The sequence below is a fragment of the Adiantum capillus-veneris genome, chromosome 2, assembly GCF_014529385.1.
Source record: "Adiantum capillus-veneris isolate H3 chromosome 2, ASM1452938v2, whole genome shotgun sequence".
In the NCBI taxonomy this organism is placed as follows: domain Eukaryota; kingdom Viridiplantae; phylum Streptophyta; class Polypodiopsida; order Polypodiales; family Pteridaceae; genus Adiantum; species Adiantum capillus-veneris.
In genome coordinates, this window is record NC_140932.1 from 34,483,384 (window position 1) to 34,507,063 (window position 23,680).

At 42.4% G+C, this 23,680-nt stretch overlaps 1 pseudogene; it reads left to right on the forward strand.

The window, feature by feature from the left end:
* The first annotated feature begins 11,366 nt into the window (after nucleotides 1-11,366).
* Nucleotides 11,367-12,691, forward strand: LOC147462613 (uncharacterized; annotated as a pseudogene).
* Nucleotides 12,692-23,680: the final 10,989 nt, after the last annotated feature.

The following is a 23,680-nucleotide window of genomic DNA, read 5'->3' on the forward strand; positions in this document are numbered from 1 at the left end:
GAGAGAGATATATTGTCAATGTCAGGGTCAAATGCACTCACCTCTCTAAAGTATGTCTAAACTCTTAACATCCGCCTGATCAGCAGAAGCCATTGCATGGAGAATGAATGTTTTCTTGGTAGGGAGGATATATGCACAAGACAACCCGTACAATCTTTCCTCCGTCAGCCATTTTGGTCGGCTAGTCCACTTGATTGTTTGCAATGTCCTGCTAATGGCAAATTTTTAAAAATCAAAGAAAAAAAAGAAAAAAAAACTTATCTTTCCTCTACTGGAGCCTTGGCGACACTGTTGGAAGGCTCGGCACCGCCTGGTAAACCCCACGACACTTCTACGAGCATGGCACACCCCCCCCCCCCCTTCGATTGGCCGGTCTTATCACCTCAGGCCCGCGCTTGTCTATAACCCAGCCTAGCCGGCCGCCCTCGGTTTCACATACCCCTTCTCTCTTCCCCTGTAGTTTATTCCCCCCGCGGCGGGCATCGGATGAAATAACCCCCCCCCCCCCCCCCCCCCCCCCCCCCTCTCTCTCTCATTTTCCCTACATACCTCTCTATAATATCCTCTCTCTCTCTCTCTCACCCACACCCCCCCCTTATTGGCCACCCTCGTCCAGGAGCAAGCATCGAGCACTCACCTTGACCCCCTCTCTCGCTTTCCCTCTCGTGCTCCCCCTGTGTCGAGCCGCATGTGAACCCCCTGCTCTCTCTTTCTTAACCACACCCCCGTCACCCTCTCATTACCCCCCCTGGCCCGCTAATATTCTTCCCCCCCCCCCCCCCCCCTCTTCCCCACCCGCTCGCCTCACCCTCCCTCGGCTTCATTACCACCCCCCCTTGGCCCGCTATCCCCACCCTCTTTCTCCCCCCCACACCATTGACTTCTCCCCCTCCTCTCATCCTTGAGACACCATGTAAGACAGAGAATAGGACAACCCCCCCCCCCCCCCCATGGTGGGCACCTGCCCTATGGATTCCCTCTCTCTCTCCCCTCTCACACCCTCATCCCCTTCTCTCTCTCTCTCATTCTTCTCAGCCCGAAGGCGCAGCGCAAGCAGCCGGGGCCCATGCTCTCCCACACCACACACCCTTTCCCTCATCCTCTCCCTCACTCACCACCCCAATCCCCTCCCCCTCTCTCGCGCTCATTCCTGGCTCCAGCTCGCCCGCCATTTCTCTCTCTCTCTCTCCATCTCGGCCCGAAGGCGCAACGCAGAGCTCTAATCTCTCTCTCTATACACACACCACACACACACACACCCCATGCATACACACACACACACACACCATCCCCCCCCAACCCAAGAACGCGTAGCTGCAGCTGGCTGCCAACACAGAGAGAAAAAATATATTAAAAAACATATATATAATATATAAATTATGTACATAAGCCCCCATTCCCACCGCACGCTTGCGCACACATACAAATACACACACACGCACTCACGCACACACACCCATATACATATATATATACACATCCACCCACATACAAATACACACACACGCACTCACGCACACACACCCATATACATATATATATACACATCCAGCCACATGCACATACGTACACACACACGCATATACGCACTACAAATACACGCATCCACCCACATGCACATACGTACACACACGCATATACGCACTACAAATACAAAGAAAATGAAGGACTCCACAACTACGATGACCACGAAAAAGAAGAAGGACCCAAAGCACGCCCGCCAACAACAAAAAGGAGAAATGCGCCGAAGGCATGCCCCGGCCGACCCCGAAAAGTAGTACGCGCTACACCGACGCACTGGCAACACGCAACCACGACACCAATTCCAGTAATTTATGGGTTATTTTCATCATTTCTTCAGTTTTCACCGAGCCATTGTAAAATTCCCATTTTTTGTAAATATCCTCTCTCTAGGTGATGGTCACAAAGGCCCACCTAGAGATTCTCATCTTTCAATAACCTCCCAAAACAAAGCAAGGGTCAACCACACCGGGCCCACCACTTGCTTTGTCTCCCCGATTTAGCTTACCCTAATCACACTAGGATTACCATAATCCAAGAAGCCAACACCTATAAATTTGCACTGAGAGGTCACTATCGGGGGGGGGGGGCAATCCATGAGAAGTCAGCATTTGGTAGAGTGTAGTGGGAAGAGTTGACACTATCACCATCACGGGGAGGGGGCTTGTGTGTTGGGTTTGCCTTGGGAATTGCACCATGCAAAGGGAGCCACGTCCATCTTGTCCCTAAAGTTGCCTCTAATTCTTGTCTGTGAAAAATTTTGGTTTCCGGCGAGTGATTTTCCTTCACGCACGATGGCTTCTCCTCATAATGGGGGCCTTACAAATGTGCGCTTTTACCACAGAAAATTACAAGGGTAAATCAAGCTCCATACTTAACAATCTCCCACTTGGAGACTGATCTCCAAACCAAACCTGTGACTGCTTTCCATTCTGGCTTCTTATCCTTGAATGCCGATTGAAGATGAGCAAAAGCTCAACTTCTCCTTGTTGACCACCTTTGTAAACATGTCTGTAGGATTTTCACTTGTATGCACCTTTCCTAGCTTTAGTTGTCCCTCTTCCAAAAGAGTGCGTATGAAGTGATATCTCACCTCAATGTGCTTTGTCCTTGAATGAAAGGCTAAGGTCTTCGCAAGATGGATAGCGCTTTGGCTATCACTGTACAAGACACAATTGTCTTGTTTGAATCCAAGCTCTTCTAAGAATCTGTGAAGCCACAGAATTTCTTTGCTTGCCTCCGTCATTGCTACATACTTTGCTTCCGTGGTAGAAAGTGAAACCACTTTCTGCAGCTTTGAAGCCCAGCTTACTGCTGTGCCTCCAACCGTGAACACGTAGCCAGTAGTGCTCCTTCGAGTATCTTTGTCACCTGCCATATCTGCATCAGCATACCCTTCTAGAAAAATATCAGTTCCTCCAAAATACAAAGCATTTGTTGTTGTCCCTTTTAGATACCTAAGTATCCACTTCACAGCTTGCCAATGCTCTTTACCTGGGTTGTCCATGAACCTACTCAAAACTCCCACTGCATGTGCAATGTCTGGCCTTGTCCAGACCATAGCATACATTAGAGAACCTACCGCTGCAACATATGGAACTTTAGACATATAGGCTATCTCCTCTTGTGTCTTTGGACACATATCCTTCGTTAGTTTAAAATGACCAGCCAAAGGTGTAGCAACTGGTTTTGCATTTTGCATTGCAAACCTTTCTAGTACCTTCTTGATGTAATCTTCTTGAGATAGCTTTATTGTCTTATTCTTCCTGTCCCTTGATATTTTCATACCAAGTATCCTCTTTGCAGCACCTAAATCTTTCATTGAAAAAGATTTAGACAACTTCTCTTTTAGGTATTTGATGTCCTGCATGTTAGCACTTGCAATCAGCATGTCATCAACATACAACATTAGGATGATGAACTTCCCATCTCCCAAATTCTTCGTGTAGATGCAGTGATCCGAGTTGCATCTTGTGAATCCATGATCCAACATCCATCGATCAAACTTTAAGTACCATTGTCTTGATGCTTGCTTTAAACCATACAAGCTCTTCTTTAATCTGCAAACCATTTTCTCCTTACCTTTTACTTCATACCCCTTTGGTTGAAGCATGTAGATTTCCTCCTCTAAGTCACCATGAGGGAATGCCGTATTTACATCCATTTGCTCGAGATTTAAATCATGCGCAGCCACAAGGCTTAAGACAAGCTTAATTGAGCTCATTGTTACAACATGAGAAAATATTTCATTGAAGTCAATACCTTTCTTTTGAGAAAACCCTTTTACCACAAGCCTAGACTTGTACCTTTTCTTTCCACCTTCTTCTTCCTTCAGCTTGTACACCCATTTGTTCTGAAGTGCCCACTTACCTTTAGGCAGCTCAACCAAATCCCATGTTTGGTTGCGATGTAGTGAGTCCATCTCCACTTACATGCTCTTCATCCATTCTTCTTTGGACTCATGTTTCATAGCTTCTTCGTATGATTCTGGCTCTCCAGAATCTGAGATCAAGAGATGGTTGAAGAAGGGAACAAACCTTTCTAGAGGTCTACTTGCTCTTGTAGATCTTCAGGGAATAGGTTGAAGCTCCTCATTTGGTTGACGTTGTTGCACATTTTCACCGTTTGCAGTCCTTGAGTCTTTATAGTCCTCAAGCTCCATGTACTCATCATCTGTTTCTTTTGTTTGTTTTCTTTCCAAGTAATCTTTGTACATATTTTTTTCGCTAAAAATTACATCCCTACTGCTTAAGATTTTACCATCTTCAGGATTCCATAGGCGATACCCAAAGTCACCTTCTCCATAGCCAATGAAGAAACACTTTTTGGACTTTGCATCTAGCTTTGATCTTAGGCTTCTATCTATGTGCATGAAAGCCTCACACCCAAACACTTTGAGAAATGCATAATTCACCGGTTTACCTATCCATGCCTCTTCTGTAACTCCCTCATCCAATGCCATTGAGGGTGACCGATTGATTAAGTACACAGACGTACTTACAGCTTCTGCCCAAAGCTCAAGCGGTAGCCCTGCATGTAGCCACATGCTTCGTGCTCGCTCAATGATTGTCCTGTTCATCCTTTCCGAAATACCATTTTGCTGAGCTGTCCTTGGGGTTGTCCTTTGCCTCCGAATGCCATTGCTAGCACAAAAGCTTGGCTGCAATATTCACCTCCATTGTCGGATCTCAGGCATTTAACCTTGGTACCTGTTTCATTCTCCACAAAGGCTTTTCACCTTTGAAATATGGAAAATACATCGGATTTATTCTTCATGACATAAACCCATGTTTTTCTAGTCGCATCGTCTATGAATGTTACATAGTACAATGAGCCACCAAGTGATGGTGTACTTGCAGGACCCCAAACATCAGAATGAACCAACTCAAGTTTTTTATTTTTTCTTTCATTTCCTGATTTTTGAAATTTTACCCTCTTTTGTTTACCATAAACACAATCTTCACAGAACTCTAAGTCCACTTCTTTCAAACCTGGTAGAAGCTTCTTTGTTTGAAGGATTTGCATTCCTTTGGCACTCATATGCCCAACCCGGTAGTGCCACACTGCACTGTCAACTTCTGTAGTTGCTGCACAAGCCGAAGGTTGCGTGCTAACAGTACGCAAGTAAAGTGTACCGACCTTTTCTCCCTTGACAACAACCAAAGATCCCTCTAAGATCTTCCGCCGTTTGTTTCCGAATGCAATGTTGTGACCTTGATCGTCCAATTGTCCTGTAGAGATTAAATTTTTGCGAAGAGAAGGAACATGCCTAACATCTTTAAGCTTCCGTTCATTTTCGTTTGCAGTTTTGACAGAAACTGTACCTTTGCCGACAATCTCACAAGCTTCATCATCTCCCAAGTATACATACCCAAAATTACCTTTGGTGTAGTCTTGGAAATGCTTCTTGTGTGGTGTCGCATGGAATGAAGCCCCAGAATCTACTATCCAGGAATTAGACACATTGTCTAATGAGAGAATTAGAGCATCTTTCTCTACTTTACCTGCCACATTGGTCTCCGATGTTGGCTTGTTGTCTTGAGACTCTATCTCCTTCTTCTTCTTGGACCAACAATCCTTCTTGACGTGGCCCTTCTTGCCGCAGTTCAACCATTCAAGAACTGACTTTGTGCGTGACTTGCTCCGTCTTGAGCGATCACGACCCTTTTGGTTTTTGAACCTCTCCTTAGGCCGTCCTCTTGTTTCTACTGACAATGCAGCACTTGATGATTCTCCTATGCTTCTCCTTTAAGAGTATTTGTGCTAGAAATAGAATTACTTACAGCCATCACAAGACTGTCCCAACTATCCGGTAGAGATGATAGTATAAGGAGAGCTCGCACTTCGTCATCGAAATTGATTTTCACCGATCATAGTTGACTTATGTTTGTGTTAAAGTCATTTAGGTGTTCTGCAACTGAACCATTCTCTGCCATCTTTAGATTGAACAAGCGCTTCATAAGAAATACCTTATTGGATGCCGATGGTTTCTCGTAGAAGTCATCAAGTGACTTCATCAAGTCCTCCGTGGTCTTCATCTTCAAAACATTGAAAGCCACCGTTGACGCTAAGCTTAACCAGATTGTTCCCAGTGCCTTTTGATTAAGGACAATCCATGCTTCATATACCATCGTTGCGGGCTTCTTTGCAAGACCGCCTAGTGGCAAATAGAGGTCCTTCTGGTAGAGATAGTCTTCAATCTGCATCTTCCAATGTTGGTAGTTTTTGCCATTGAACTTCTCAATCTTGAGCTTCCCTTCGTCCGCCATAACTCCCACTCAAGTCAAGGAATCCTTTTGTTCAGATAATCCTTGCTCTGATACCTGTTGTTAAGAAATAAGACGTAGCTAAATAGATAATTGAGTAGATTACGTAATGGAGAGAGACAAATTTACATACACAAGATTATAGAGTAGAGAGAGAGAGAGAGAGAGAGAGTACACACGATATACGTGGTTCACCCAATGTGGGCTACGTCCACGGGAAAGCAGCCACTCAATGGCTTTAGTACTTCAAAACAAGAAGTAGTTTACAAAGGGATTATACCCTTAATGGAGCTCTCGCCTTGCTTCACTCTCACCACCTCACACTCACCTTGTTGCATCAACTTCACACTCTATGAAATGTGTGTAGAAATGGCCTCCTTTTATAGGCCAAAAGGGCTGCCCTCTCTTATGAGAGGCAGCCATGTGTAGCCGCCCTTGTGTGAATAAGTCCAAATCGGACCCTCCAATCCGCCCATGTGTGGCCGCCCTTGAGAAGACAAGTCCATTGACCACCGGCCACCGGCCATTGACTACCAGCCACCGGCCAACCGACCGGTTGTTTTCCAACCATCCGGCCATAATATTCCGGCGAGGAAAAAAAAAAGTCTCATTGGCCTCCGCCCTTGAGGCCCCTAAAGTTTCCCCCGATTCTTGTCCGTGAAAAATTTTGGTTTTCGGTGAGTGATTTTCCTTCAAGCACGATGGCTTCTTCTCATAATGGGGGCCTTACAAATGTGCGCTTTTACCACAGAAAATTACAAGGGTAAATCAGGCTCCATACTTAACATTAGGGTCCTGAGTTTTGACGTGCTTCTTAAGCTCTGGCGTCAGACCATGGATAAACCCACGTACTTACTGAAAAGTGTCTAGTCCTTCCAATTTGAGGATAACATCCCGCTAGTGAGAGATATGTTCAAGTAATGATGGGTGTTGGCGCATGGAATACGTGTCCCAAGCCATCCAATTTTGATCTGCCTCATTTGTAGGAAAAATTTATTTGCAAAACATAGCCTCAAAGGCTGTCCAACTCTGTGATATGATATTCTTCTCCTTGAGAGACATCCACCATTTATAGGCCTTGCCTTCCAGAGTTAAAATTGTTTGCAGTGCTCTGACTGCATCCGGAGTACGCCGTAAGGCGTGAATTCCATCTCACTTGCCGAGAAAGATATTCACTACATCCTTATTGCAATCTTGGTCTTCCAACTTAAAAGTTGGTGGTTTGGTGTTTTTCAACAACTCATCCACCTCCTTTGCAGTGAGAGTGTGCAAAGAATCTTGAGATGGACCTTGTCTGAGATCAGAAGGGCCTTGCCCCTGAGTAGTAGTGTGCCCATGCATGTGTGTGTCAACAGGGCCCTTGGCCTGCTGCTGTGTAAGTTGTATCATTAACGTAGATAATTTAGTGACATTTTCATTTAAAGATGCAAAATTTTCCTCCGTTATTGATATGCATGTCTGAAGTGCATGAAATTATTGAATATCAAGCAGCTCATAAGCATCATCACCTCCCGTAGCATCGCGGACACCCTCCGTGAGAGCATCCGGGCACAAGCCATCATGGGTAGGATCTGGCATATGATGCTCGAAATCAAAAGTCATATTGATATCTAAATCCATGGCAACACCGTGCAGTGGAAGGAATAGAAAGAAAAATACCTTCAGTCAAAAAATAATCCCGTAGCCATAGGATACACCGCAAAAGGTAATTATCCGTGCTAATTACGTTGGTGGTCGAAGCTTTAATCAACCGGTAAATTTTTCTGGTATTCCAAGCTTTAATAAGCCGGTAAATTCATCCGTTCAAGTATACCGTGTAGATTGGTCGCAATCGGCTTAATTTCCCAAAGCAACTATTGATGATGGACATTGGGTTGACAATCGGAAGGAATTTCTGCACTTTAAGAATATCTACAGCAAATCGACTGCCTGTCCATGAATGTCACGGCTTGTTCAATGAGATGAGAGCTTGCTTGTACTGTCAATTAAGGTCGACTGCATGCCGGGTGGGCATGCCCCCTTGTCGGCTTCAATTTCTTTTTTTTGGATTGTCTTTTCCATCTTTAAAGAAAACAAGCTCCTTTGTCAAAGCATCTTTAAAACTTTCACCATCCCTCCTTCCATGGTCATTACTATCACACCATATGCATCTATTTACAAAGCCTTCTCTGTTTTGAGGTCTTTTCCCTATAGATTGTCCTGATGGTTGCCCCTTTTCTTCTAGCCTTGTAAGCTTTAACTTGAGCTCTTGCATTCCCTTGACAATATCATCTAGAATGGACTTGTCACTCTTTGGAACCACAATAACAGGCTTTATAGGACTCTCAGAAACACTTGGGACTTGAGTAGGGTTGACTATCATCTTGTCTCTTCGTCGTTGTCGCTTAGCTAGTAGCGAAATGGCATCTTCAACATCATTCCAATTAGTCTTTAAGCCTTGTTCCGCATCCTTATCCTCAAGTAGTAGCTCTAACTTCTCTTGAATCTCTTTACCTGAAGCCTGCAAAAAGAGCTCTGTCTTCTCAAAGTTTAGGGTAGCCTTTTTAGTCCTTGAAAGTTGATCGTAACGGAGTTCAAATCCCTTAGCAGTTTAGTAGGAGAGAGCCCCTCTTTTGGCCGAACTACCCACTCTAGAAAGGTCCTCTTTGTTACCCTTTCGGAGTCCTCCATGAAATAATCTTCCTTCAAGGATAATTTGAACGCTTCCCAAGTTGCCCCATGCTCATTCTAATTCTTCTTACATGCTATCTGATCTCAGGAACCACAACAAGCTCAAAACTTTGCACCATCTCTGCTTCGGGCACTCGATGAAGCTCCATCTCCTTTACATATCCACAAAGATACTTTGTTACATATTTACCTTTAAACTGGTCCATTTTCTTCACCATAGATTGAAGCACTTTGGTTGAGGAGAGCTCCCTCTTTTCTGCATCTTGTTGCTGCTTCATAAACATTGCAAAAGCTTGAAACATTTGCATTGTGACTGGATCAAACCGAACCTCCTATTGCTCTTGTTGCTCCATAGCTTTAAACCTTTGTTTTGAGACCTTCAATGAAGCTTTTGAACCCTCACCCTAGCCTATTTCACGTCGGGTTCACCAAAAATGTGTCAAGAAGTGACTGTGAGGATTCGTAGCAAAATCAAGCAAGGCATAGATGATTTGAAGCTAAAAACACACTAAAAAAGAACAAAACTCCAGCCATGAAAGATCAACTTTGAAAAAGAACCAATACTAACTCAAAACTCTTGTATGTGTGAAGATTAAGTGTAGCCTCGCTCCCAATTGCACAGATGCAGTGCTCATTCGACTTGTTAAAAACCCTAAATTTACACTTTGATTTTTTGTCTGACCATTTCATGGAAGCTTCAGTAATTCATTGGAGAAGCCCAAGTAGTTATTTTAGGGAGGGGAAACCCTAATTGGAGGCCTCACAGCCTCAACCATGTAGTGGAAGCAGCACAGGACTGCACCTGCACCCTGTAAAGGAATGGCTATATCTCCTTGCTCATATGCCCAAATGAGCTCATTATTGGATCTAAACCTTCCCACACAACTTGAGAAAAGATGACACAACTTGAGAAAAGACGGCACCGTCATTGATGTGCTCTTTTGAGCTATTTTTAGGCTAATTTTGACCATTTTAAGGCCTTTTTTTTAAAGAGACCTTTTTTGTCCTTAAAAAGCCCAAACGAGCTGGGAAAAATTTCTAAAATTGTGGAAAAATCCCATTGGACTCAAATTTCATGTTGAACTTCATTTTTACACTTTGTAAGCACTTTAGACACGTCTTTTATGCCCGCGCATAAAACCTGTTGTTTTTTGCCAACATCACACGCATTGAACTTTCTAGGCAAAACGAGCATGCCACTTCGAAACACTTGACATTTGTACATTCCTAAAGAAAATTAGGCATATATTTATGTGAAAAAGCATTCCATAGAGCCACGTGTAGGGCCTCGCCCGCCCAACAAGGTATGTACACGACTGCAACCGTGGCATTCATTTTCGCATATATCACACTATGTACATTATAGCATTTAGTCCCACACATCATAAACATTAAGAGTGAGGTAGATATTTTAATTTCACATTATGAACGTGCCATGGCACGACACCAGTATTGGAAAAAATTGTAGAAGAGTGAAGGATGGATTGGGACCAAAAATTGCAAATCAACATTGTGGGCATACAGAGTGGCTTACAAGACGTCACTTGGAACGACACCCTACAGCATGGTGTTTGGTTTTAATGCAATATTTCCCATAGAGTTGTTAATCCCAACCCTGAGACTTGCAAAGCAATTAGAGTAGATGGGAAATGAACTGTATTCTAGGATAAACGAGCTCAAAAAGCTGGACAGGCTTCACCTTAAATCCGTAGTTGTCCTTTATGCTAACAAGAGGAGACAGAAGGAGTTCTTTGATAAGCATGTGCGATCCAAAAAACTCAAGACTGGTGATTATGTGCTAGTTTACACCTTAAAACAACATGCAAAGAAACTCAAGAAGCTAGGGATGGGGACCCTTTATGATTAAAGATCTATCACCAAGCGGGGATGTCAAACTTGCTACATTGGAGGGAGAAGAGATTCCTAGCTGAATTAGCTGCGGCGGATGCAGGACCAAGAAATATCACATGCTTCTAACCCATGGCATGCTTCAAAAAATTCATCAGGAGAAGCTAAGGACTGAGGAGAAGGCTAGGATTGTGCAAGAATCCCAAGCAGAATTACAAGAGAGAATTGTCAAATCATTGCCTTTGGCTAGAGCAGCCCCTTTAGGCCACTTTGGAGTTATATCTTTGACTGCAGCTTCTTTAGGTACAAGAGGTCTCACCGTTTGCTTCCCTTCCTTGACGTGAATGATTTCTTCGCGATGAATGTCGATGTAGATGACTCCAGCCCTTTCACTGCATTGTTGCTGGCACTCATTGACAATGTGGCTGATCCTAAGCTCAATTAATAAAAAAAACGATATAAGGCTCACCAAGTAAAAAGCAAAAGAAGAAAGCGAACGCTTTAATCAAAGTTACTTTAAATAGACCAACAGGTTTCCATGCTTTGTATTACCATAGCGCAATATGGGTCGAGTGTTGGACGCGGTCCGACCGTTTATGGGCTTCTTGCCAGAGGTGCAACCACCATGCCGCACAGTTTCTGTGCACGACAAAGTTTTGTACACTGCACTTTCACTCTTCATCTTTCTCGTGTGCAGCCAACTGCCCCTCTACGGCATTGATGCGGTGACAAGTAGCTCCAACCCCGGTTTCGCCTCCAGCCATGGCACTCTCATGGAGCTTGGGATCCCCCCCTTCACCACATCCAGTCTCCTTGTTCAACTGCTCGCCGGCTTCAAAATTATACATGTCAACCATAATCTCAAAGAGGACCGAGCTCTCTTACAGGCTGTGCAAAAGCTCTTAACCATCGTCATCATCATTGGCCAAGCCCTAGCATATGTACTTTCCGGCATGCAGTATGGTGCGCTCAGTACAGGTACTACCATCTTGATTACCATCCAGCTACTTGTGGGAGGAATCATCCTAATGTGCCTTGACGAGCTTTTACAAAAGGGATATGGATTTGGATCCGGAATCTCTCTATTCATGGCCACTAGCACCTGCGAGAACATCATTTGGAAGGCATTTAGCCCCACCACGATCATCAACAGTGGCTCCTCCTCTAGTGTTCAGTTTGAAGGGGCTGTGGTTTCCCTGTTCCATTTGCTCATCACCCGCAAAGACAAAGTGTGGGCTCTCAAGGAGGCTTTCTTTCGGCGAAACCTTCCAAATTTGACAAGTCTATTGGCCACTGTGCTCGTCTTTCTTTGCAGCGTTTACTTTCAAAGGTTCCAAGTACTACTACACCTGCATTCCAAGAACTGTCGTGGGCAACAAGGTACATACCCCATCAAGCTCCTCTACACCTCCAACATGCCAATCATTATGTACTCGACTTTGGTCTCCAATCTATACACCATCTCACAGCTTTCGCATAGATGGTTTGGCACAAACCCTATCAGAGGCCTTGCCTATTGGATGTCAACTCCTTCTAGCTTAGCAGACATCATAGCCAATCCGTTCCACGCATTTGTCTCTATTATGTTCACCCTCGTTGTGTGCGTTCTTTTTTCCAAAACATGGGTTGATGTCTCAGGCACATCGGCTCGAGACCTTGCCATGAAATTGAAGGAGCAACAGATGGTGATGCCAGGGCATCGCGATTCAAACTTACTGAAAGAACTCTGTCGACATATCCCCACCGCAACCTCATTGAGTGGGCTCTGGATTGGTGCCTTGACCGTGTTTGCTAATCTTATGGGAGTGTTTGGGTCGGGGGCTGGAATTCAAATGGCACTTACAATCGTTTACGAATACATTGAGGCATGTGGAATTCGTATATAACATGTGAAACAACTAATTCCGTTTTCCACAGAAGGTATTTGGTATTCCCATTAGAAGGAGATAAGAAAGTTTTTATCCTCCTTATTTAGATTATTCACACAGTTGAGTCTCTATTATAAGTATAAATTTTTGTGTGGTTCTTTCTCATATGATGGATGGAGACACAAGTGTGGATGCAAATTGCTAAATCTACTCTTTTGTTGTATTGATTAAGTTCTTGGTGAGATTGAGCATGAAGAATCGATGGAAGAATCAAATAGGAGCATTTAAGAATGCATAGATGATAGAGGAATCCGAGAAGTGGAAAATCAAGACTTAATTCTCTTTGAATCATGTATTATAATTCAACGTGTACTTCCTCTAAAGGACCATCCTTATAAAAAGTAAATCATCTTTATTATTTACTTTGTTTTTTTCAAAAAGCAGAAGGGTGAAATCATATATAGGTGGTACCAATTTTTGCACTTTTTGGTAGTACCCTTCACAAAAAGTAGGGACCGGTAATTTTTTTCCAAGAGAAATGCAAAACTTGTCGGACTTGATAGTTTTAGATTCTTTATGGAAAAAATCTATCCATTGTTATATAACATGCTAGTTTATTTTACATGTAACACATGAAGCTACCAAAGGACTGTCCAAGACAGCCCTTTTTGGTACCGCCAATACATGCTTTCGCCCAAAAAGTAAAGTCATAAATGAGAGAAAGAGTTTCTATGTAATGACTAAGGGCCTAGCCTTATAAAGTATCTCAAGTAAACAAGTAAATAAGTAAATAGCAAAGGTTAGCGAGACTTTACTACTCAGCATGTTTCTCCATCTTTCACGCCTTTGTTGGTCTTTGACAAAAGAATCTCCTTCGTCATATTTCCTTTTTGTCTTAGAGAGCATTGCAGTGGTCCTCTAGTATTATCTTTGAACATGAAGTAAGCCTCCTTGTTGTGATGTTGATAGACGGTTGTATTTTTTAACTGCACATGCACACACACACACACACAAAACACATATAGATTTGTGATGATGTTTCTTAATGCAATGCCCATGTCCTCAGCTTCTCGAAGGAGTAGTTATTTCACATTGAATGCCCTTGGATGTACAAGAACATGCCCACCCATAAATAGCTATTGACTTATAGGGACATGTGATACACAGGTGGATCATAATTTCTAGAGTCTTCTTTCACCTCATAAACACCATCTCCTATTTTAGGCTTGTAGGTCATCTGAACTATCCATATATCTTGAAGCATGACCTCTAAGAGTACTTAACATTAATGTACATACAATAATTACGTAAAGTGAAGTGTGAAGAGGAGTTGTTAACAACTATATCTTGAAGTTGTTAATAACAAGACATAAACAATGACCTACCAAAATTTGTCAAATAGACAACCTGTCATAATAATCAATATCTAATTCTCCTAAATGATTTTCTCATGTTAAACTGATCATTTAATATGGGGAAGTGCCAGGGGAGAAAAAGCTATATTCTTGGTTAAGTTAGCAGACCGACCACAATAGGGATCCAAAGGGGGGGGGGCATCTGCAAAAGAGCTATGTGCACCAATGGGCTTAAAATACCCTAAGGTTCAGCCCATTAGGACTTCCAAAATGCTAAGGTTTCAAAATTCAAAGGTTGTGTACAAAGATCAAACATTAGGGAAACTGGATGCTTTGTGTGTGCCCCAAAAGTCTTCATCCATCCCTACATAGGAGGGGGTTAGCCTTGCAAGTAGGGGATGAGAGAGAAAATCACACAGACACACACAAGCTCCCTTTACACAAAGGGAATGAGGGACACATGTCAGCTCCCTAGCCCAGATGCCCAAAAGGTGTACTCAAATTGTATTGGCTGGCCTTGGAGGTGGACCCATGAGAATTAGGTTAGACTAAATCTAGTTTAATTAATTTAAAAACACTTAATAAAAGAACCAATAGGAATTAAGATCTCTAGAAGACTATTGGACAATCTCGGAAGGGGACCAATGAGCATTCAACAGCCCAATGGCTGGCCTGATTCCTATTGGCCAGGAGGCAAAGGGGCCCAATGAGAGTTTAGTTGAATTAAATAATTACCTAAAGCTCTCACAAAAGGGGAAAGGGGAACACATGTCAGAAGGCTATCACTTATGCTGCTTAATTTCCATTGGTTGAGACTGGGGAGGTCTAATAGGGCTGTAGCATGAGTAATTAGCAAGGGGGGTCGACCAAGAGAGAGAGAGAGGGGATCGATTTTTGCAAGGCATTATCACACACACACACAATCTCATGAGTGAAGCAAAGAAGACTCTCTCTCCTTCTCAAGCTTTAATGGAAAGCTTACCACCTACTCCAAGCTTGTGAGAAGGGAGGCCTACACTAACAACTCTTGGTTTTGTGATGCAAATCCAACCAAGAGCCAAGCTTCAATGCATGCTCATCTCCTCTACCATGCTAATTACTAAGCTAAGCTATGCTAATATGAGTGATTATGTGAGGAGATGTACATCTTTCTCGTAAGAATACTCCTTCTTCCTCTCAATTTACTCTCATACCCCACTAGCTCTCACTATCTTCGAAGGTGTGTGAGGTCTTGGGTCTGAGACCGTGAGGGAATTGATTTTGTGTTTGGTAAGTGTTTTTTCTTAGTGCATGAAGTTTCCATCTTCATTGCACTAGCTAGTATTTAAGAAACACAAAGAATTGTATTATCTCTCTTTTGAAGTATTATTCATGCTATTTTACTAGGTGGTATGCTTTTTGTTGCTCTCTCCAACCAAGCACTCTTGTTATTCTCATTAGGAAGCGATTCTAATGAAATGCTCACTATGTTCATGTTATTTTCCGCTACACACAAGTTACTAGACCATTAAATGTTACATTGGTATCAGAGCACAAGGTTTCTCTTTTCTTTCTCAAGAAGTGAGGTCCTCAAGCTAGCTATAAATGGTTGGTACTATTAATTGCATGTGAGTAAGTAGAATAGGGATTTTTCAGCCTTGCAGTGCGCTTGCCTTTGTGCAGTTAACGGGGCATCACCGTCAAGAGCTATGGTCTTAATGGTGGAGTCCTACGGGCCTTGCCTACGGCTTAACCACTATTGGGCTATGAGAAGCTTGACAGGAGCCGGTGCTTTTTTGGTGTTGAATGACCCTCTCTTCTATTCCTTGTAATTAATGGTATTCGAGCCACGGGTACAGTAGCTTGAGTGTTGTTTCTAAAGGGGTAAAGAGGAGTAGCAACTAGGGCTTAAAGTGCCAAAGTACACCTAAAAAGTTTACACCTAAAAGTTGTTAGAATGGCTGACAATAGTAAAGAGAGTGAAATTAATGTTAATAACTTTGATTTTGCTAATGAGCAAGCTACTAATGATGCCCCGATGCTTGTTAACTATCTTGTTTCTAGGCTTCAACAAGCCATGGTCAATCCATCCCTCCAAAGTGAAGTGCAACAGCAGTTTCCTGCTCATGGGATTCTCCAAGATCCCCACCATGACGAGCGGGCACTTAGGAAGTCTCCTTGTGAGGCTTCCAAAAGAGGTCTCTCTCCGATTCGGGAAGAAGAAGAGAATCCATATGAAGGGCTCAAAAATTTTCTCCTTGATGAAGCATCTCCTTCTCAAAGGAGAACTCAAGAGCCTCCACCAAAGGAACGAGAAAGAAGTGAGTCTCCCGCCACCTCGACGGAGATGGCTCCACGAGGACGGCGGGCTGAACACTCTCTATCACCTCCAAAATGGAGAAGACCATCACATACTTCTCCACACTATACTTCAAAGAGGGATGACAAAAAGCAAGAGAAGAAAAAGGCGAGAAAGAGGACACCCTCTTCTCCATCTTCTTCATCCTCTTCCTCTTATGAAAGTGATGGTGAAGACAAAGAAGATCAAGGAAAGAAAAAGGCAATAAATAGGTCACCCTCTTCTCCATTTTCCTCAAATTCTTCATCTTCTGAAGAAAGTGATGGTGCAACCTTTGAACCATAAAAAAGAAGAGGCCATAGGAAATCCTTTGCCGCATGGAAGAGGTCATCCAAGCTCAAGAAGTTAAAAGAGGGAGGAAAGAGCATCTCTTTCCTTACCTACAATGGCACTTTTGGTGCTACGGACAAAGTCTCAGCCTTTATCCAACAGTTCGATGTGGCGTTTGGAGATGAGGGCTTCACGGAGTCCTCTTAGCTATGCCATGTAGCTATGCACTTTCAAAAGTCCGCCAGGAAATGGTGGTCTAGCCTATGGTCCAACGGTGAAGCTCCATGAACATGGAAATCTTTAAGAGCTTCCATTATGAAGCAATTTTTGGCCACCGATGCCAAAGACAAAGTACTCACCGAATGGCAAAGCTTGAAGCTCTCTCCCTATGAATCCATTCACAAATATGTAGACAAGTTTTGGGACCTACAACTCAAAGCCACTGTCTTCAAAAAGTTGGATATTGGAGAGCAAAAGCAGCAATTTTGTGTGGGCTTAACCGAAGAAATGGCGGAGTATGTCAAATCCCAAAGGCCACACACCATATCAGCGGTAATACATCATCATACTATGGTGGCCTCTCGAATCAATTTTAAACCAAGGGCTAAGAGGAATTCTAAGCCTCCTGAAAACAAGGGTTCCAATGAGCCTAAGGGGAAGGACAATGTCCAAAAATCTCCTAAGGGCAATTCCAACAAAGCTAAGGAGAAGGGAGTTTACAAAGGAAAAAATAAACTCTCTTCTGAAGAGCTTGAGCATTATCGCAAGGATAACCGGTGTTCCAAGTGCGGCGAAGAAGGCCATGATCCTCCTAGAGCTACCTTGGTCGAAATCCAAGAGGAGGAAACTCACCACAAAGGATCTCCTCTATGCCATGCTTGGGGAAATGTAAGAGAACATGATGCTTTTATTCTCTTTGACCCCAGTTCTACTCGTAATTTTATATCTATAGAGTTGGCCACCAAGCTAGGCTTACAAGCCTACGAGATGGGAGATGTCCTACCCGCCGCCACAGACGGTTCTTTCAAGGGGCAAGAAGCTTCAGTCACTTCCTTAATCAGGAAACTGAGGCTCCATGTCCAAAGCTATGTGGACAAAGAGGACTTGTTTATCTCTCCCCTCAAGCATGAGGATGTGATCTTAGGGGCACCGTGGTTTGCTCGCATTTCTGCCAATGTTAAATTCCCTAAAAGGAGAATCTCCTTTAAGTTCAGGGAAAAAGATATGTATATAGATACTAAGGAAATGGGTAACACTATACCCATTGTACATACACAAGCTTTCAACAAGTCAATAAAGAGCTCTATTTCCGTGTACATGATTTTTGTTAAAGATTCTGAAAATGAACCTAATGTTTTAGCAGAAGAGAATATACACAATCAAAAGGAATTAAAGTTATCCAATTTTCTCAAGGGGTTTCAAGATGTCTTTATGGACGACATCCCTTGTGAGCTACCTACTAAACGAGGTAATGATGACCATGCAATTGAACTCCTTCCAGGAAGTTCACCGCCTAACAAACCTCCTTATAGAGTTTCTCAAGCTCAACAAGAGGAGATTATGCGGCAAGTGCATGAGTTAGTTGAGAAGGGCATGGTTAGGCCTAGCTCATCTCCATTTTTCTCACCTGTGTTACTAGTGCAAAAGAAAGACGGCACATATCATATGTGTATTGACTATAGAGCACTAAATAGAATCACTATCAAAAAAAAGTTTCCCGTTCCACGGGTAGAAGACCTATTTGATAAGCTACAAGGATCGACCTACTTCAGTGGGATTGACCTAAAAAGTGGCTACCATCAAATAAGGATAGTTGATCAAGACATTGTAAAGACCGCACTTCGCACTATGTTTGGTCTTTACAAATATATTGTCATGCCTTTTGGCTTGACCAATGCACCAGCCACATTCAGCCGCTTGATGGAGAAGCTAGCCAGGCTTCACCGAACCTTTACTAGAGTGGTCTTTGATGATATCATCATCTACTCTAATTCATTAGACGAACACAAGCAACACCTCTAGGTAATATTTAAAGTTCTAAGAGAGAATACACTTTATGTTAATCGAAAGAAAAGTGAATTTTTCTGATTCAGTATTTAGATCATAATATTATCTCTCAAGATGGCATCCAAATGGATCCATCAAAGCTAGAGGTAATAAAAGGATGGCATAAACTAAGGGATCTTCATGAGTTAAGAAGCTTTATAGGTATGTGTGCATACTATAGACGCTTCATAGAAAAGTTCTCACTAATAGCAGGACCATTACATGACCTAACAAAGAAAAATGTTAGGTACACATGGTCTGCCAAGGAGAACAATGCTTTCGAAAAGCTTAAAGAAAAGCTTATCTCTCAACCTGTGCTTACACTACCGGATATCTCAAAGCCATTTGAGGTCCAATATGATGCTTGTGGTGATTGCCTTGGAGCTGTTTTGCTTCAAAAAGGTCACGCCATAGGCTATGAAAGTCGAAGGCTCGACCCTATTGAGGAAGCTCTAGGCATATATGAAAAGGAACTCCTCGCAGTTCTACATGCCTTAGACTCATGGAAGCACTATTTATTGGGGACTCCTTTGATTCTGCAAACGGATCACCAAAGTCTTAAGTACTTCATGACGTAGTCCTGACAAAAAAATGAGGTGGGCAAACTTTCTTTTGCAATTTCATTTTCAGATTGCTCACATTGCTGGGAAGAGCAAGTAGCTGATGCACTCTCAATACGGCCGAGAGTGAATGCGTTTTCTATAGCAACTCACAATGATCTATCTTCTATGACAGATGAGTATGCTATTGATCCCAATTTTAGAGATGTCATTTCAGCCCTTGCACTAGGGAAGAAAGAGGAACCATTTACTTTACAAGATGGTTATCTTCTCTATGGCAATAGACTATGCGTTACTAGCTCACTACGTGAGAAAGTAATGTATGAATGTCATGCTCCTCCTTATGCAGGACATAGAGGGATTCAGTCTACCCTAAAGGGGATTGAAACATGTTTCTATTGGCCTACCATGAAAGCAAACATACAAGAGTATGTTTCTAAATGTGTGGTATGCCAAAAGACGAATTTTGATAGAGGGAAGCAACCTGGATTGCTTCAACCTTTGCCAATCCCTAATTCACCACGGGAGAGCATATCCATGGATTTTATCTTTGGATTGCCGAAGTCTATCCATGGGAATAAGGTAATGTGGATGATAGTAGACATGTTCTGTAAACAACCTCATTTTATACCTGTCAAAAAGACTATCAAAGCCCATCAAATGGCAACCCTCTTCATTTCACAAATCCTTAAGTACCATGGCTTGCCAATGTCCATAGTGTCGGATAGAGATCCTAGAATGACCAATAATTTCTGGAAGGGTCTCTTTGAGAATTTAGGAATAAGGCTAATCTTCTCTTCGGCCTATCACCCGCAAACAGATGGCCAAAGTGAAATAGCTAACCTAACAATTCTCTATCTACTAAAAGCCTATGTAATGGAAGTAGATCAAAGATCCCAATGGGAGAAGTACTTACCCTTAGTGGAGTATGCCTACAATAACACTGTACATACTTCCACGGGAAAAGCACCTTTTGAGGTAATTGAGGGAAGATCAAAAAGTCCCTTGCTACTTAAGGTACATGGGAAGATCTTCGTTGCAAATGAGTATAGTCGAGACCTACAAGAATATTTCCAAAAGATTAAGGATGCTATCTTTATCTCACAGCAAAGGCAAAAGGCTGCTGTTGACGAGCACAAAAGAGCCCAAGCCTTTAAAGAAAATGATTGGGTCTTACTCAAATTTCCCAAGGCTCGATTAAGGCACACGACGGGCAAGAATTCTACAGGTCACCAAAAGTTCTCTGCCAAGTTAGCAAAAAGGTACTATGGTCCCTTCCAGATTCTTAGGCCAATCTGGGAGATGGCCTATTAACTCAAGTTGCCCAACCACTGGCTCATACAAAATGCTTTCCATGTGAGCCTACTAAAGCCTTACAAAGGAGATCCACCACAAGAACCAACAATTGAAGACCTACCGGACATTGAGGACCAAGAAGAGGTGTTGCAGCCCAAGTCCATTCTCCGACATGAAGACAAGGTATTAAGAGGCGATAAGACTATCCGCCGATATCTTATTCAGTTTAAGAATTATCCTTTTGAAGATGTTAGATGGATGCAAGGCATACGATTAAAGGATAACCTAAACCTTGTCAATGCTTACAATGCCTCCCAAGAGTAAGCAAATGTACAAATGTTAAAAATGAACAATTTTTTTTTCTTATAAGACTCTCTTTTTCTTTATTGTGCACAAAAATGAAGCAGTATGCATGCTTAGATCAAGTTTGCGGAGAAGACTCTCCCGAACACCAAGTAGAGCTTGTCACTCTACTATGGAAGATGATAGGACTAATATGCAGACATGCTTGCGGCAGCCTCAAGCTCTCAAGCACCAAATGGACTGGTCATCCATTGCGGAATGATGTCGTAGGGTAACATAGGGATCCTCTACTTGCTAGGAAAAAGGACTAATGAATATGCTTTATCTTCTCTACCACATAGTCGAGGACGACTATGATTTCAAGAGAGAGGTAATGTCATAATAACCAATATCTAGTTCTCCTAAATGATTTTATCATGTTAAACTGATCATTTAATATGAGGAAGTGCCAAGAGACAAAAAGCTAGAATATCTGTTAAGTTAGCAGACCGGCCACAGTAGGGATCCAAAGTAGAGAAAATAGGGATCTAAAGGGGGGGGCATCTGCAAAAGAACTATGTGCACCAATGAGCTTAAAAGACCGTAAGAAGACCGTAAGGTTCAGCCAATTAAGACTTCCAAAATGCTAAGGTTCCAAAATTCAAAGGTTGTGTCCAAAGGTCCAACATTAGGGAAATTGGATGCTTTGTGTGTGCCCCAAAATTCTTCATCCATCCCTACATAGGAGGGGTTGAGCCTTGCAAGTAGGGGATGAGAGAGAAAATCACACACACACACACACACACACACAAGCTCCCTTTAGACAAAGGGAATGAGGGACACATGTCAGCTCCCTAGCCCAGATGCCCACAAGGTGTACTCAAATCCTATTGGATGGCCTTGGAGGTGGACCAATGAGAATTAAGCTAGAGTAAATCTAGTTTAACTAATTTAAAAACACTTAATAAAAGAACCAATAGGAATTAAGCTGTCTAGAAGACTATTGGACAGTCTCGCAAGGGGACCAATGAGCATTCAACAGCCCAATGGCTTGCCTGATTCCTATTGGCGAGGAGGCAAAGGGGTCCAATGAGAGTTTAGTTGAATTAAATAATTACCTAAAGCTCTCACAAAACGGGAAGGGGGACACAAGGCTATCACTGCTTAATTTCCATTGGTTGAGGCTGGGGAGGTCCAATAGGGCTGTAGCATGAGTAATTAGCAAGGGGGGTTGACCAAGAGAGAGAGAGGGGGCTGATTTTTGCAAGGCATTATCTCACTCACACACACACACAAAATCTCATGTGTGAAGCAAAGAAGACTCTCTCTCCTTCTCAAGCTTTAATGGAAAGCTTACCACCTACTCCAAGCTTGTGAGAAGGGAGGCCTACACCAACAACTCTTGGTTTTGTGATGCAAATCCAACCAAGAGTCAAGATTCAATGCATGCTCATCTCCTCTACCATGCTAATTACTAAGCTAAGCTATGACAATATGAGTGATTATGTGAGAAGATGTACATCTTTCTCGTAAGAATACTCCTTCTTCCTCTCAATCAACTCTCATACCCCGCTAGCTCTCACCATCTTCGAAGGTGTGTGAGGTCTTGGTTCATAGACCGTGAGGGAATTGATGTTGTGTTTGATAAGTGTTTTTTCTTAGTGCATGAATTTTCCATCTTCATTGCACTAGCTAGTATTGAAGGAACACAAAGAATTGTATTGTGAAATGTCTCTCTTGATGGGAGAAACCATAATACAAAGCCTTTTGGAGGGGGGACCGGCGGCTCCATACAAATCCTGTCCTCAACTATTGTCAATTGCTTAATTTCTCTGTTTTGAAGTATTGTTCATGCTATCTAACTAGGTGGTATTCTTTTTGTTGCTCTCTCCACCCAAGCACTCTTGTTATTCTGATTAGGAAGCTATTCTAATGAAATGCTCACTATGTTCATGTTATTTTCTGCTACACACAAGTTACTAGACCATTAAATGTCACACAACCCCACCGGGGTTTTAGCATAGCCCGTAGGGGCTTGTAATGGAGCACACAAATCTCCATGGAACCAAAAATTTCTCCAAAAACTTTTCCAAATTACAGAGCAGATTTGAAGACGAGGTGGCATGATGTACAAGATATATGCAGTCCCGGAGGATTCACTATTAGTAATGGGGGGATGTCACCTGCGTGCATCAAAATTAGAGAAACCCCCCTATCTACGGTATTTTACTTGCTAATCTATCCCCCTACATACGGACAAGATACGGACGTTCTCGTAATGAGCCATCCCCCCTCATATGGATTTCATATGGAATGTAATGACCCACTATTTTATGTATACTAATAACATAACAATTTTAGAAGCACATGCTTTTGCAAAAAATACATATTGAACTGCAAATGAACAAAAGTGTACATTGTAGTGTGTTTTCATTTGCAATAGATGTTAAAAGAACAAACCATGAAAATCAACAAATATAATGAAAACTAAATTAAAATAAACCAATCGTTTCAATATAATTTGTCAAAAAACAAATAGCATTTACCTTGTAAACTGATTCAAATCTCAATTTCAAAACATATGATACTACCCACCTACTTAGTAGGCTTCCCACATGGGATTTAAGACACACATATAAAATGGATTGTTCTCTAAATAACAAATAATGCATACTCTTAAACAACTATGAAAAACTTCAGTCATCAAATCAAAACACATTACAAAATAACCCATTGAAAGATTAATCTTTTTGAACAAAAACAATTATATGTGATATGAATGCACGTCTATGCTTAAGCAAATGCAACTTTTAAAAAAGAACCATCTGTATTTAATTTTGAGTTTGTACATAAAATAGAA